General features: G+C 42.1%; 1 pseudogene; it reads left to right on the top strand.

Moving 5' to 3' along the window:
- Positions 1–16,315, top strand: part of LOC138444252 (cyclin-dependent kinase 1-like) — a 41,914-nt pseudogene extending 25,599 nt beyond the window's left edge.
- Positions 16,316–16,830: the final 515 nt, after the last annotated feature.

Here is a 16,830-nt window from a genome sequence, read left to right as displayed (position 1 = left end):
CCAACTTGGATGTTTAGTTCACTCTTAAGAGAGGAGAGATTCCCACAGCCCACTAAACTGTATTTAGGAAGAGAAAAGGCATGCTTCTCTATGAGACATGGGGTCTTTCCAGTCTCTGGAAATAACTAAGTGAAGCCTCAGCGATTTTCTTCCCTAATTCTTTTCCAGGAAAGTCCTTTATTTCACCCACATTGGACCTACTATTCAAGGAGGACTTTCTGGGACTCCAAACAACATCAATCTCTGTGAATGAACCTCCAAGCATTCAGGAGCTACATTGCCAAGGCCTGGTGCAAAGCTTTGGGCTAAATGTGAGAACAGAGCAAGGCCTGGCTGGGTGTTCAGGCCCAGATAGAGGTCTAGGCTTGGAGTGGAGCCACCGGCAGGAGGGCAAGTTCAGCCCAGTTGTGCCCAATATTTGCCCTTTCCTCCTCTTCCCACAGCACATCTTTTCAGAGCACAATTTATCTCCAGGCATCCCAAGAGCATGGGGAGAAATCTTCATGCTTTCAGCAGCTAGTAGAAACTGGGAGAGGACTGGTTACATTGCAAGTCCAAGGTAGGCCTAGGAGGAAATCAGGCTGGTGTGATGTGATGAGGCATATTCTCAGGGCTGACATCATTTACAGCATCATTCTAGCCAGAGCCCCGTTCCACTGGCTGCCTCAGCCCCACCCAGCAACCTCAGCCAGAGCCTCCAGCAACCATAGGTCAGCATCTACACAGACCCAGCCTCCCTTCTCCCTAGCATGGACTCTAATCTACCCTCCTTTTCTGAAAACATCCCCTCTTCATTAAAGAACGGAAAGCTTGGATGAGTGAGGCAGGGTGTAAGAACCAATACTGCTGGCATCAGACTGACAAAGATTCGATCTCTGCCCTTGGTTCTGGGGCAACTTCTGCATGCCTTGCTTTTCTCATCTGTAGATTGTGACTACTGCTTCCTAACTTATAAGGTGGCTGTGAGGATTAAATGAGAGCATATATCTGAACTTTGCCCAAGATGTTTAATGAAATCTACTTACTACCCCTTCCTGCCACAGCTGATTTTGATTGCCCTAAACTATATAAAGAGCTTCCTTGGTGGCTTAATTGGTAAAGAATCCACCTGCAATGTAAGAGACCTGGGTTCGATCCCTGGATTGGGAAGAGTCCCTGGAGAAGGGAATGGCAACCCACTCCAGTATTCTTGCCTGGAGAATTCCATGGACAGAAGAGCCTGGTGGGCTACAGTCCAGGGGATCACAAAGAGTCGGACATGACTGAGCGACTAACACTTCACTTCATACAAAGAGCTACTGAGATACTACACATGACATTTGTCTACAAATTTATAATCTGTACACTCCACAAAGGCAAGGACCTTGTCTATTTTATTCACCAATATATACCCAGCCTCTGGCTCAATGCCTAGCACATGTAGGTACTCAGAAATATTTGTTGACTAAATACTGAATGAATTGTGTAACCCGAATCTTAATATCTTAAAAAAGTATCTGTCTAGACCAGGAATGGCAAATCATTTACTCGTTGCCCATGCCAACTGATACGTAATTAATACCCACAGTGGTGTGTTGAGAAAGAGTCTGAGGACATGTCTGTCTTGGCAGCAGAGAGAGATGTGATCAGTTAGCAGTATCTCCCAAAAGTATGAATGGTGATCAAGCACCATTTGTGCCTACACTTACTCTTTTGGGTTCAAACTGATGCATCAAGTGGCAATGGCCTGATGTAGAGGATGTGGACTTCGCAAGTTAGGGGGGAAAGCCAGAGAGACTCCAAGCAGTCTTTTCTTCCAGCCACTGTCCCAAAATAAACATTTCTGCTCACCTCCTGTCAGCAGAGGTACAAACAGAAATCCAGAAGCAATGCTGAGGGACAGCACAGGCTGAGAAAGTTCGGTTAGGCTCAGTGACCAGACTCCCCGTTAATTCCCTCCTAGCCACATCATTTCCCTTTAGGCCACTCAATTCTTCATCCACTTCCTCCTGCTTCACTTTTGGTAAGTGGCCACCCCTCCCTCATCCTCACCCTCCCAGTTTCCTGAGTTGCAGCTCTCACTAAAGATAGATTTGTACCATCTCTCTCAAGATCACTGCTTGGGAGAAGCGGAGAGAAGAGTAATTAGCAAATTCAGCATTCAGGTAATGCTTCTACAGCAAAGGATAATCATTTGTCAGCTTAAGTAAATCCCCACACCTCAATTAACTGTCCGACATGGAGGAAGAAATGAGAATGGGCTCACTCACTGCACCTGGGAGGCAAACAAGGGTCAAAGTAATTTTTTTTATTTTAAAACTTTTAAGACTCCTCCCAAGGAAGGGGAGCCTAACTTCCTACTCCATAAGTGTGGGCTGTACACAATGCGACTACTTTCTAAAGAGTACAGCGGGACAGAAACTAATAATAACTTTACATTGAAGGAACCTCACAAAACACTGTCTTAGCCAGGTGGTCAAAGTCAGCATCATCAGTGGAAAGTCATATTGAGACTATGTGATAAGAAGGCACTTCATCTCTGTGGTCTTCTTCCCCAACACCCACGTCCCTCAGTCTGATTGTAAGAAACACATCAAGCAAAGCCCAACTGAGGGACAGTCTACAAAACACCTGACCAGTGCACCTCTGAACTGTCAAGGTCATCAAAAGCAAGGAAAGTCTGAGAAATCATCACAACCAAGGGGAACCTAAAGGTAGTGTGATATTCTAGGTGAGATCCTGGAACAGAAAAAGAACATTAGGTAAAAACTAAGGAAATCTGAATAAAGCACAGGCTCTAGTGAATAAGAACATATCAGCGTTGATTCATCAGCTGTAATAAATGTGTCATACAAACATAAAATGTTAATACCAAAGCAAACCAGATAGAGGGCATATGAGGATACTCTGTATTATCTTCACAATTTTCTGTACACCTAGCATTACTCTATAATAAAGCTTGTTTTCTTCATTGACAGCAAGGGTCTTAATGGTCGTCTCTAGAAGAGCCCACGGAGAAGGCAATGGCACCCCACTCCAGTACTCTTGCCTGGAAAATCCCATGGATGGAGGAGCCTGGTGGGCTGCAGTCTATGGGGTCGCAAAGAGTCAGACACGACTGTGTGACTTCCCTTTCACTTTTCACTTTCATGCATTGGAGAAGGAAATGGCAACCCACTCCAGTGTTCTTGCCTGGAGAATCCCAGGGACGGGGGAGCCTGGTGGGCTGCCGTCTCTGGGGTCGCACAGAGTCGGACACGACTGAAGCGACTTAGCAGCAGCAGTAGCAGCAGAAGAGCCTAGGCAGGTATTTCTGGTAGCACTTCTGGCAACAGGGATGGTCCACATTCTCCCTTCTCCTGGAATGACTTTTTCTCACTGAGCACCCAACTGGCCTCTTCTTTCCCCATAGTATTGGTCTGAGGTCTGTGAAACCTATAGAAAAGTCTGGAGTCTAGACTGTCTTCTCCAACACAGCTCTCAAACATCTCAGAGTTTTGCTTTATCAAAGCCAAAGAGACCGGTAAACATGTTCCAGTCCCAAACCTTCCCTTTTAAGACAAAGAAACTCAGACCCAGTGGACAGCCCAAATAGCCTCCCAGAGTTCCCCAGGTAGCTCTGAGGTCTTCATTTGCAGGAGGCCAGCAGAAGTTCTGAAGGTCTGAAACCAAAGGAGAGGTAATGAGATAACAGAGGGACGCCTACAACACACGTCAGGAGAGAGACAGGTGAAGGGAGGGAAAAGGAGGCTCCTAAGAGAGACGGAGAGGACAAACTGTTACCCTGTAAGAGCAGCTTTGCATTCCAGGCATTGCTCATGATCATGAAATGCCTTTGATAACACCATATTTATTTCCTTTTTCTTCTTAATCCCACTAAATCAGAGAGTTTTGTTGTGTTGTTGTTGTTGGCCACACTGTGTGGCTTGGGGGATCTTTGTTCCCCAACCAAGGATTAAACTTGAGCCCTCGACAATGAAAGCATGGAGTCCTAACCACTGGACCACCAGGGAATTCCCTAGAGTTTCTAAACTATAATACTGTTGACATTTGTGACCAGTCAAGTCTTCAGTGGGGGAAGACGACCACCATGTGTATTTAGCAGCATCCCTGGCCTCTACTATATGCCAGAACTACTTGCCAATAACACCCTTCCTCAGTTTTAAGAAACAAAAATGTCTCCAGATCTTGCCAAATGTCCCATAGTGGGCAAAATCACCCCCAATTGTGAACTATTGCCCTAAATGTTCTTTGGCGTCCATCATCATCCCATGCTACTGTAATCCCCAAGTAAGCCATTACCCTGCAAAATGAAGACATAACCTCTTCTGGGTATGAATGCTTGGGTTTCAAGCTGCTTTTCCAACAGAGCTTCACTGCTTAGTGTCAGGTCGTTTGGCTTCTAATCACTCCTGAGAGCCCATCTCAAACTTCACCATCTCCCGCCATGAAGTCTTCCTGCCAACTTGAGTCAGCTGTGGCCCACCCCCTTCCTGCTCTATCCTACCACTCATGATACAGTACCATGCAGAAGTGGTACATGACTGACTTCAGTTGAAGATCTACACGTATTTCACCTTGCACTGTCCCATAATTCTTTGAGTGTCCAAACATTGATAGAAGGTGTATGATATGTCAGACACATGCTGGTGCAGTAGGGTGTAAGAGACATAGGGCATGATCTTTACCTTTAAAAAGAACAGTCTCATGGAAAAGGCAGACCCAGATTTACAGTCCTACCGTGCTGTTTGTCTCATCTCTCCTATGGGATCCCTGAGCGTGAAGGCAAAAGTCCAGTCTTTCTTTTATGTCCAGCACAAAGCTGAGCACACAGTGGATGCCCAAGAGATTGCACTGAACTTGAATCAGCACAGAAGAATAGTTCCTGGGAGACTTGTCTCCACAAAGGCAACTGCCATGCTTCTAGGACTCCACTGGGCAGCTTCTTTTATGAAGTGATGGTAAAAGTAAAGGGTATTCATCTTTATTTGGAAAAATTAAAAGATAACAGCCCTACATAAGTTACCCTGCCTCTCTTTTTTTAACTTTCACTCCATGAAATCCAAAAATCCATAACCCACTGTTTGAATAGTGAAAATACAGGAAATGAAAGGAGTGGGGGCAAGAAACACATTTAAACAGGAAGTGATGAAGACTTTGTAAAAATAACTATCAACGACAAATAGGCTAGGGGATACTTGGAAAATACGAACACGTACAAAGTCAGTAGATCTTGCGTCTGCATTACTGAGCCTTTGGGTGGGAATATACTAAGGCTCTCACATTTTTGAAAAGTAATGATAAACAGAGCAACAGAAAGAGTGTCAGAAGACAGGTGGAGGTTTTCACCCTCCTAAGCCAGAAATAAATAAGAGCCCCAGATGTCCGTGATTTAAGAGAGCTAGCTTTCAGTTCACTCAGTCATGTCCAACTCTTTTCAACCCCATGGACTATAGCACGCCAGGCTTCCCTGTCTATCACCAACTCCCGGAGTTTACTCAAACTCATGTCCATCGAGTCAGTGATGCCATCCAACCATCTCATCCTCTGTCATCCCCTTCTCCTCCTGCCTTCAGTCTTTCCCAGCATTAGGGTCTTTTCCAGTGAGTCAGTTTTTCACATCAGGTGGCCAAAGTATTGGAGCTTTAGCTTCAGCATCAGTCCTTCCAATGAATATTCAGGACTGATTTCCTTTCAGATTAATCAGTTTGATCTCCTTGCAGTTTAGCATTTCAGAGAAACAATGGAAGAGAGTTTAACATGCTAAAACAATAAAGATGAATCAAGGTCACCTGAACCGCAAGATGAGCAGAGATGCAGCTACCAGTTTGAATCAAGAGATAGAACTCATTGTATCAACGCTCAGAAACGCTCAGCAGTTGTTAGTACTATCACTGACACATTGAGGTCCCCCTAACCATGCAGCCTATCTCTTTCCTCTCCTTTGATTTGAACTAGTAGCACATGTGGCATTTATACAGAAGCCTTGAAAAGAACTGAGATGATGCCTAGAAAAGTTTCCCAAGGATCCTGTCTTACTGCTAACCTGAGCAAACAGAAAGTGACCAGAGACGGTGGAGCATGGACCAGGGTGGCAAGCGATGCTCAGGCCCATGCATTCCAGAAGGGCTGTCCAGATCCTACATAGTGCTGAACCCACATCAGGACACATTGCACCTGTCTCTCCTTCCAGCACGCTGTAGCTCATACCACCCCATCCTGAGCCATTAATAATTTGGGGTTTGGCTTTTTTTTAATCCAGAAAATATATAGGAACCTTTCCACACTTTTCATCTGATTTGTTCATGCAGATTGTAGTTCTATTTAAAATCCCTTATTTTACCTTACAGATATTTGTTGCACAGGTAGACTGCTGCATTTAGAAATTTGTATTTCAGTTCCTTAAAAAACTGCAAAACTAATCTGTTTCATGTACCAAACTGATTTAAACAAAACTATCTGATTATGGGGCAGGGGGCAGGGCAGGAATGGATCTTTTTACTATTAGTCACTGTAGGGAAAAAAACTTGCTTTCAAGTAAACATTGGGGTGTGTGTGCATGCTAAGCCACTTCAGTTGTGTCCAACTTTTTCAGACCTTATGGACTGTAGCCCACCAGGCTCCTCTGTCTGTGAGATTCTCCAGGCACAAATACTCCCTCCTCGGGCATACTCCGCCATGCCCTCCTCCAGCGAATCTTCCCAACCCAGTGATTGAACCCGTGTCTGTTATATCTCCTGTCTTGGCAGGTAGGTTCTTTGGAAAACACAGCAGTGGCCACAGGACTGGAAAAGGTCAGTTTTCATTCCAATCCCAAAGAAAGGCAATGCCAAAGAATGCTCAAACTACCGCACAATTGCACTCATCTCACATGCTAGTAAAGTAATGTTAAAAATTCTCCAAGCCAGTCTTCAGCAATACGTGAACCATGAACTTCCAGATGTTCAAGCTGGTTTTAGAAAAGGCAGAGGAACCAGAAATCAAATTGCCAACATCCACTTGATCATCAAAAAATCAAGAAATTTCCAGAAAAACATCCATTTCTGCTTTATCGACTATGCCAAAGCCTTTGACTGTGTGGGTCACAATAAACTGTGGAAAATTCTGAAAGAGATGGGAATACCAGACCATTTGACCTCTTGAGAAACCTATATGCAGGTCAGGAAGCAACAATTAGAACTGGACATGGAACAACAGACTGTTCCAAATAGGAAAATGAGTACGTCAAGGCTGTATATTGTCACCCTGCTTATTTAACTTATATGCAGAGTATATCATGAGAAATGCTGGGCTGTAAGAAGCACAAGCTGGAATCAAGATTGCTGGGAGAAATATCAATCACCTCAGATACACAGATGACATCACTCTTATGGCAGAAAGTGAAGAACTAAAGAGCCTCTTGATGAAAGTGAAAGAGGAGAGAGAAGAAGCTGGCTTAAAGCCCAACATTCAGAAAGTGAAGATCATGGCATCTGGTCCCATCACTTCACGGGAAATAGATGGGGAAACAGTGGAAACAGTGGCTGACTTTATTTTGGAGGGCTCCAAAATCACTACAGATGGTGACTGCAGCCATGAAATTAAAAGACGCTTACTCCTTGGAAGAAAAGTTATGACCAACCTAGACAGCATGTTCAAAAGCAGAGACATTACTTTGCTGACTAAGGTCCATCTAGTCAAGGCTATGGTTTCTCCAGTAGTCATGTATGGATATAAGAGTTGGATCATGAAGAAAGCTGAGCGCCAAAGAACTGATGCTTTTGAACTGTGGTATAGGAGAAAACTCTTGAGAGTCCCTTGGACTACAAGGAGATCCGACTAGTCCATCCTAAAGGAAATCAGTCCTGAATACTCATTGGAAGGACTGATGCTGAACCTGAAACTCCAATACTTTGGCCACCTGATGCAAAGAGCTGACTCATTGGAAAAGACCCTGATGCTGGGAAAGATTGAGGGCAGGAGAAGGGGACGACAGAGGATGAGATGGCTGGATGGCATCACTGACTCAATGGATGTGAGTTTGAGAGAACTCTGGCAATTGGTGATAGACAGGGAGGCCTGGCGTGCTGCAATTCATGGGGTCGCAAAGAGTCGGACATGACTGAGCGACTGAACTGAACTGAAGTGCTAATTAAATGTTTGCTAACTGTTATTTATGTAGCACTTACCAAATTTTTCAACCAATGTGAGAGAAAACATGTAAGCAAGATCATGCCTGTACAATGTTATGCCAGGCTAGAGGAGTTCGGGGAAGAGGCACTTAAGTTAACCAGCAAATTTCAGAGAGAAAGCATTATTTTGAGATGAATCTTGAGGATTGAACCAATAGGTGAAGAATGCAGGAAAGAATATCCCATCCAGACAGACAGAGTCAATAACTTAGCAGAAACACAGAGGACCTTTGTGTGCAAAGTATATACACATAAATAAAAACATGTAAATACAATTTCCCCTGATGCAGGTATGCTGCTGCTGCTGCTGCTGCTGCTAAGTCACTTCAGTCGTGTTCAACTCTGTGCAACCCCATAGACAGCAGCCCAGCAGGCTCCCCCGTCCCTGGGATTCTCCAGGCAAGAACACTGGAGTGGGTTGCCATTTCCTTCTCCAATGCATGAAAGTGAAAAGTGAAAGGGATGCAGGTATACCCACGTACAAATATCACCAAAGAAAGTTCCAACAAAAATTCCTGCAGCACAGGTTTTTCCAAAGTTGTTTCAGGTGCTGAAATATATATGCAATGTGGATTTCATATATACTCACTTCTAGGCAAGTGAATGGCAACCCACTCCAGTATTCTTGCCTGGAGAATCCCATGGACAGAGAAGCCTGGTGGGCTACAATCCATGGGGTCGCAAAAAGTCAGACACGACTGAAGTGACTTGGCAGGCAAGTGACAACCTCAGTCCTAAAAGAAACTTAAGGGGGAAAGCATCTGTCCCTACATACATCAGAAATGGGACTCTCTCCCAGAGACTGGACAGGCTTTGAAGAAGTGGGCCCTCTCCCCCCGATACCTGGGAACTTGTTAGGAATGCAGATTCTCAGCCTCACCCACACCTACAGAATCAGAAATTCAAGAGGTGGGGCCCAGCCACCTGGGTTTGAGAACCACTGCTTTAGAGAAATTTGCCAAGAAGGAAACACAAATAAAAGCAACAGCAATCCAAGCAACAGCTCCTGTGAAGAGCTGGGATCCCTGTTCCCAGAACCAGGCTCAACTGAACACAGTGGCTAAACAGCTCAAGCTCTGTACACCCATCGCCCAGGTCTGAATCCCAGTTTTGGTGCCCAGTGGCTGCTACTTCCCTTCACCACTGCATCCTTCCTCATTTGCAAAATAGAGATAATGATTCCTGCCTCAGAAGACTGTTCTCAGGCTCGGTAAGACTTATAAGGCACGGCATAGGGCAGCTCATTGAGTGAGAAGCAGTATGCCTAAAGGGAACGCAAGCAAACTCAGCCTCAGCAGTCTTCAAGTTGGGGTACACAGGCTCTTGGTTTGGGGACATGGATAGACTGATGAGGATCCATTTTCAAATCCTCAGTTTTCCGACAGACTCTGCTAAACTTGATCTGCCTGCAACTGGGGCATCAGGAAAGTTCTCCTCCCTATCTTCCCTAGTTCTCTTTCACAGCAGCCCTTCTCCCAGCAAGACAAAGGGCTCCCTCATCCCAAATCTTACTATGATGTATCCTGGAGCACAAACTTCCAACCAGAGGGTAGGAAATAGAAATACTGAGGTTGTGAATGTCTCTAATAAGCAGAGAAAATCCATTTGCAAGAAAACAGCTCAAATGACTGGTTGCAAGTTATTTTCCAAGTCAGGTGTTTTCCACATAATCGAAGGAGGACCTAATTGAGCTGTCAGCTGATATAGATCATTAAAAATAATTTCTGATGACAGGCCACTATGTGATTTTTGATATACAACTTGGAAGTAGTTCAAATAATTCAAAGGTAATAATATTCCTTACATTCCCATTTACTTACGTGAATGTGTTCAGCACTTTCAGCTTTTTTTAAAATTGAAATATAACATTACACTAGTTTCAGGTGTATAATGTAATGATTCAATACTTGTAAATATTTCAAGATGATGACCACAATAAGTCTACTTAACAGTTGTCCACACTTATGTCTTAATAAACAAAAATAGGCTTGCAATTGATGCCAAGCTGTTTCATTCAAGCAATAAGTAATATTCATACATAGATACATGATACAAGTTTTTAAAATCCCATCCATCTCATAGCAGATACATTTGCAATGAATTTCACTTCTGTGTTTAATAATTCTATATCAAAAGGTGTAATATATTTATGTTGCTTTTCTCAATTATGTAGTATAATAATTTCAATGATAATTCAATCCAGAAGAAATGTTTTAGTACTTAAAGCCTTTTAGTCACATGCAATGTTTTAAATTGCTGTTTCAACTTATATGTATGTTTTTGTTGCAAAGAAGCATAATACAAGAAGCAAGAAATCAACAAGGCAAACTTTCAAGCCTAAAAATATATTACATTAGAATAAAATTCTGTGAGGAAACTGGAATGAAAATGTGAGTACAAAGAGAAAAAGAAAAGATGTAAAAATTTCTAACTACTAAAGGAAAACTCATTTGCAAATTTTAAAACAGAAGACAGTAGTAGCAAATCAGTATGGTATTTAGACTGGAAATTTTAAAAAGCAATATAAACATTTATATTAAAATTTCAGTATTAACTATTTGCCAAAAATAATATTCTTTGTAATTTTTTATATAAATTTATAATAAAAACTGCAAATACCAGGTTAAAAAATGTACAAGGAGGTACACTGCCTCTCAAAATATTTTCAGGGGCTATGCAGAGAAAAAAATGTGAAGACTTCTGCTCTGGAAAATCACCTCCTTATTATGTTCCTCTTTCTTCAACAGGTGAATGCATTAAATAGAAATGACATTCTCAGTGTTATGTTGGATGCTAAGAAGCAGTCCAGAGAAGTAATCATCATTATCTCTGTTTTCAGTAACTCACTACCTAGTTGAACCAACCAGAAAAAATAATGCAAAGCAATTGAGGTATGTGGCAGACACTGGCCTTGCCCACGTGCTGCTCGTGGTTTCTGGTGTCCTTGCTAAGCAAATCCAGACTGTGTTTAGGACAGCAATCTGCCAGATAAATGCTCATTTTTTTTCAGCCTCTCTTCCCATCAGAGTGGCCATGTGACAAAATTATAACTGGTGAGACATAAGTAAGGACATGAGGGCTTCTGGGAAAGCTTTTGCTTTCCTAATAAAACCATAGAGATGAGGCAAGCTCTGCTGTCCTTTCTTCTTCCTAACTTGAATGCTGATGCAATGCCTGGAGCTACAGCATTTATGCCAAAATTGTGAGGCAACAAGCATGAGGACAAAAGGTAACATTAAGGATGGCAATATGAACACACGGAAAGATCCTGGGTCCCTAATGGCACAGCTGAGCAATGATCTCTCACTTCATTAAATACAGGTATACACATATTTTAATTGATGTAAACCAGTGCTAGCTGGATATCCCAGTTACTTATACCATATAACAAGCTACTCTAAAACTTAGTGACATTAAAATACGTCATTTTATTAAGCTCACAGGTGGCAGGTCAAGAATTCAGGCAGAGTCCATCGCAAGGGTTTGTCTCTACTCCACGGTATCTAGGGCCTCTCTTGAGAAGGTTCAACCAGGTGAGTGACTCAAATACCCAGAAACTAGAATAACTGGACCTGCAGGACCCAATTCCAAGAGTGCTTCTTCACTCACATGTCTGGTACTCAAGCTGGAAGGACCAAAGACCAGACTCACGTGGGACTGTTGACCAAGTGCCAGTGCATGTGGCCTCCCCCTAAGGTTTAGGCTTTTCACAGTACTCTGGCTATTCTAAGAGCAAGCATTCCAAGGGGCCTATGTAGACGTTTCATGGATTTTTATGATTTAGCCTCATGCAGGAATCAGTGTCATTTCTCCGTTGTTCAATTGGTCAAAGCAGTTGTCAGATTCAAGAAGAGGGACAGAGATCTCAATTGGAGGTGTATCAGAGAACTTGAAACTTTTCTTTTTAACACCACATTGGTTGAGGTTTTTTCCTTGTGCCTTAAAGCATTTCTAAACTGATACAGTGGAAAAGAAAACAACGTGGATGCAAAGTTGAACAGTTCAGTTCAGTTCAGTTCAGTCGCTCAGTCGTGTCTGACTCTTTGCGACCCCATGGACTGCAGCATGCCAGGCCTCCCTGTCCATCACCAACTCCCAGAGTTTACTCAGACTCATGTCTATCGAGTCAGTCATGCCATCCAACCATCTCGGTACAAGTAGGCTATTGAACTCCAAGGAGGAAAAGATAATGAGAGATGTAGTGAAGAAAGCCTTCATTATAAATGCTGATGGAGGGCCTCTAAGTGCACAGCCCAGAATAAAATGCTAAGAGGATTGTATAAATCAAGACTCCATATCTATCCTGCATGCTAGATAAATCTCAATCTGCTCTTCTCAACCAACATGGCTTTGAAAAATCCTAGCTGAGACTCAGTTTGTGTATCAGCAAAATGGAGACCATATGCCAAGGTTATGATGAGACCTAAATAAAATAGAATGAGAAGGGCCTAGCATGGTGCATGGCACTCAGCAAGTGCTCAATAGTGAAAGTGAAAGTGTTAGTCGCTCCGTCGTGTCCAACTCTTTGCAACCCTGTGGACTGCAGCCCCCAGGCTCCTCTGTCCATGATTCTCCAGGCAAGAATATTGGAATAGGTAGCCATGTCTTTCTCCAGGGGATCTTCCCGGCCTAGGAATCAAACCCAGGTCTTCTGCATTGCAGGCAGATTCTTTATCATCTGAGCCAGCAGGAAAGCCCGGTAAATGCTATGCATATGTTTCTTCATTCACCGAACTTACCCATGTGTGAAAATTGAATGAGTATCTACCACACGATTGGCATAGACTTAGAATTCCCCAAACATAAGTCAGAGCCCCAAAACCTCCCTTAAGGACTCAGCAACCTTTACTCACAGTTATGTAGTGCAGACCTTAGACGACTTGGAAGAATTTTTCTGGAGGTAAACTAAAACAGAATTGAAAATATCTTCTGATGTCCAGGCAATGTCAAGCCTTTTCCCTGCAAAAGTCCATCCCCACCATTGCTGCCAATTTGGAAAAATCTACAGCATTTCTCATGAGAGGCCAACCATTCCAATCTGGGATAAATTTCCTAAATATTAGATCTGAATTGATTTATTTTATCCCTACCTGCATTGGGCCACAATCTTTGTGAATGGATAAAGTCAGACCTTCTATTTTTTAGCAGCTGGCTCATTCAGTCCATTTCCTTACTATAAATACCTGATTGCACTTGTTTTAAAGTAGAACTCTTTTGTCATCTGATTGTCCCAGCCTAGATTAGAGGGGGATCAAGGAGAGAGAATGAAAAATGAGGCAGAGGACAGAGAGAGACTGCATTGCTATACTCTGCTCAACAATCATTTTCACAGTCTTCAAGACCCGTAGCTGCCTAGATGCAGGAGAAAGCAGAGAGGTTCTAGCCTTTCTCCATATGTTAACCTTGAAAAGTTGATAGCTGTTTGGGACTTGACAGAGCCACCTAGACTATTTTCTATCATTTTATCCACTGAAAGTATCCTTTTCAGAATCCCGTGTCTCAGTCTCCCTACTTATAACATACAGACACTAACCCCAGCCTCTGAAGTAGGCCAACAGAAGCTTTTTCAGGTCTTAATGCCCTTGAGTGAAAATAAATTATCATAATATCTCATACCCATCTCCCTGGAGTCTTGAAGAAAGGGACACTGAGCTCTCAACAAATACTGATCAAACTCTTACTGACCTCAAAGCACTGAAGGGACATAGGCCAGAGTCAGAATAAGGAGTGGCTCTGCCAGGCACCAGCATAGAAGGAAAGGTATGCTAAAACATCGCCGGATGCTGATATATCACTGGAAATTAAGGAGATGGAGGAAAACTGCAATTTCAAAACTCTTCTCAGGAAAATAAAAGGTGTGTTTAAAGAAATAATGTAAAATGATCCTGAAGTTGTGGCTAAGATCCCTAAAGGCCATGATTTCAATAGTAAATATTTGTCATTTAGAGTAGCTAATATCTTAATACTTTCCCTATTTTGAGGTTTCTACCAGCAGCCCTCCTTCTCCATTCTTTTTTTCACTATCCCAGTTTTCAACTCCTCTTTCAAATTAAAGATGAACAAACATTTTGATTGAGCAAATATACTGATACAAGGGGACAGGAAATTATCAACAGTTTACCAAAATTCCCACATGTCTCAGTCTGGACACTCCCTTCAAGGATCTCAAACAGTTATGAAAACCCATCTATCCAAGTTTCAAGCACCAAGGAAGCACTGTGATCTCAGATGAAATGCAAATGTGCCTCAAATAATAGAAAAACAGGCTTAAAACTGAATATTAAAAAAACTAAGATGATAGCATCCAGTCCCATTACTTCACGGCAAATAGAGGGGAGAAAGGTGGTAGTAGTGACAGATTTCCTCTTCTTCAGCTGTAAAATCACTGCGGATGGTGACTGCAGCCATGAAATCAGACGATGTTTGCTTCTTGGCAGGAAAGCTATGACAAACCTCGATAGTGTGCTGAAAAGCAGACATTACTCTGCCAACAAAGGCCCATATAATCAAGGCTATGGTCTTCCCAGTAGTCATGTATTCTGAGAGCTGGACTGTAAAGAAGCACTGAAGAATTGATGCCTTCCAATTGCTGGAGAAGACTCCTGAGAGCCCCTTGGACAGGAAGGAGAGCAAACCAGTCAATCTTCAGGGAAATCAACCCTGAATACTCATTGGAAGGACTGATGCTGGAGTCGAAACTCCAATATTCTGGTTGTCTGATGCAAACAACTGACTCATCAGAAAAGTCCTTGATGCTGGGAAAGATTGAGGGCAGAAGAAGAAGAGGGCATCTGAGGATGAGATGGCTGGATGGCATCACCAATGCAATGGAAATAAACTTGGGCAAACTTCAGGAGATGGCGAAGGACAGAGAGGCCTGGTGTGTTACAGTCCACGGGGTCACAAAGAGTCAGACACAATGGGGTGACTGAATAACAACAATTCATCAGATATTTTCAGAAACAATTCATACATGATGATCAAGTGGATTTTATCTCAGGAATGCATGGTTGGTTTAACATTCAAATATCAACCAATGCAATTCAACATGTCAACAAAACAAAAAAGGAAAGAACATAATTATCTCAATAGACCCAGAAAGATTATTAGAAAACTATTCATAATAAAAGATCTCCGGGCTCTTGGAGTTGAGGAAAGTTGACACAGATATGGTAACTGTGTCACTGACTGTACCGCTCCCCTGACACCCCATCCCCATTGTCCACCACCACAGAACAATAATCCAGAGCTACCATTCCCATTGAGCAATCATAGATAAGTTTTCCAAAATAGAGGAGGTTGGAGAAGGCATCTATGGAGTTATGCGTAAGGGTAAACTACAAATCAAGTGGTAACTATGAAGAAAATCAGACTAGAAAGTAAAGAGGAAGTGTTCCCGTGTTGCAATTCAGGAGATTTATCTTTTAGAACACTGTCACCCAAATATAGTCCACCTTCAAATGTGGTTATACAGGAATCCAGGTTACATCTCATCTCTGAGTTTTAAACTCTATCCCTCCAGGTCTCTTCATGGGTTCTCCACTTGTTAAGAGTTATCTGCACCACATCCTACAAAGGACTGTGTTTTGTCAGCCTAGGAGAATTCTTCACAGAGATTTAAAACTTCAAAACCTATTGACAACAAAGAAACATTTAAACTAGTTGATTCTGGCTTTTTCCAGAGCTTCTGGAATGCCTATTAGAATGTACATACGTGAGGTAGGAACACTCTAGTATAGATCTCCAGCACTACCGAAATCAGCTCACTACTCACCTCCAGTTGACATTTGGGGTACAGACACCACATAGAGTTAACAACAAAGAAGCCACTTTTCCATGTGAATTCAGAAGCTGATCAACTCTTCAAAACATTCAGAGCTTTGGGCACCCCAATATGAAGTGTGGCCAGAGCAACTTATAAGAATATACGACTATAAGACTGTAAGAATACATTTCCCAAGTGAAAACCAGGAAGCCTACCATCCCATGTCAAAAACTTGGTTGAAAATGGCTTGGATTTGCTTTCAAAACTGTTAGTTTATAATCCCATCAAACAAATTGCTGGCAAAATAAAACTGAACTGCCCATATTTTAATAGTTTAGACAATCAGATTAAGAAGATGTATTATAGCATTCTGACCAAAAGTTTCCACGTGATGTGTTAAGAACAGATGGTTTTATTTTTACTATTAACTCTCTTATTACTTCGGGTATTTTTCTTTTCTTTGTTGTAAAGCTTAAGCTGTACTTCATCTTCTAATTTCAAGTATAACTTAGAATGTAAAGATTGTTCTATATGAATTTAAATGTCATCCTGTATATGTGTGCAGGTCTCACTGAAACAACTACTTTTTACCATAATAAAACTATAAATCTAGTATTGATAACAAAAAAAATAAGAGAAAAAAATTTAAACTTCTTGGTAAATTAAGAATAGAAGAAAACTTCCTCAGCCTGATAAATGACATCTCAGAAAAACCTACAGCTAACGTTATACTTATGGTGAGTGACTGAATGACTTTCCTCTTAAGATCAAAACAAGGCAAGAATATCTGTTTTCACCATTTTATTCAATGTTATACCAGAAGTCTTACCAATAAGGTAGTAGAATAAACAAAAAGTATCCAGATTTGAAAAGGACAAAAACTGTCTTTGCCACAGATGACAGGATTGCTTATGT

Source organism: Ovis canadensis, chromosome 7, assembly GCF_042477335.2.
Source record: "Ovis canadensis isolate MfBH-ARS-UI-01 breed Bighorn chromosome 7, ARS-UI_OviCan_v2, whole genome shotgun sequence".
Taxonomy (NCBI): Eukaryota; Metazoa; Chordata; class Mammalia; order Artiodactyla; family Bovidae; genus Ovis; species Ovis canadensis.
Note: the sequence above shows the minus strand (reverse complement) of the source record. Positions and strands in the feature narration are given on the sequence as shown.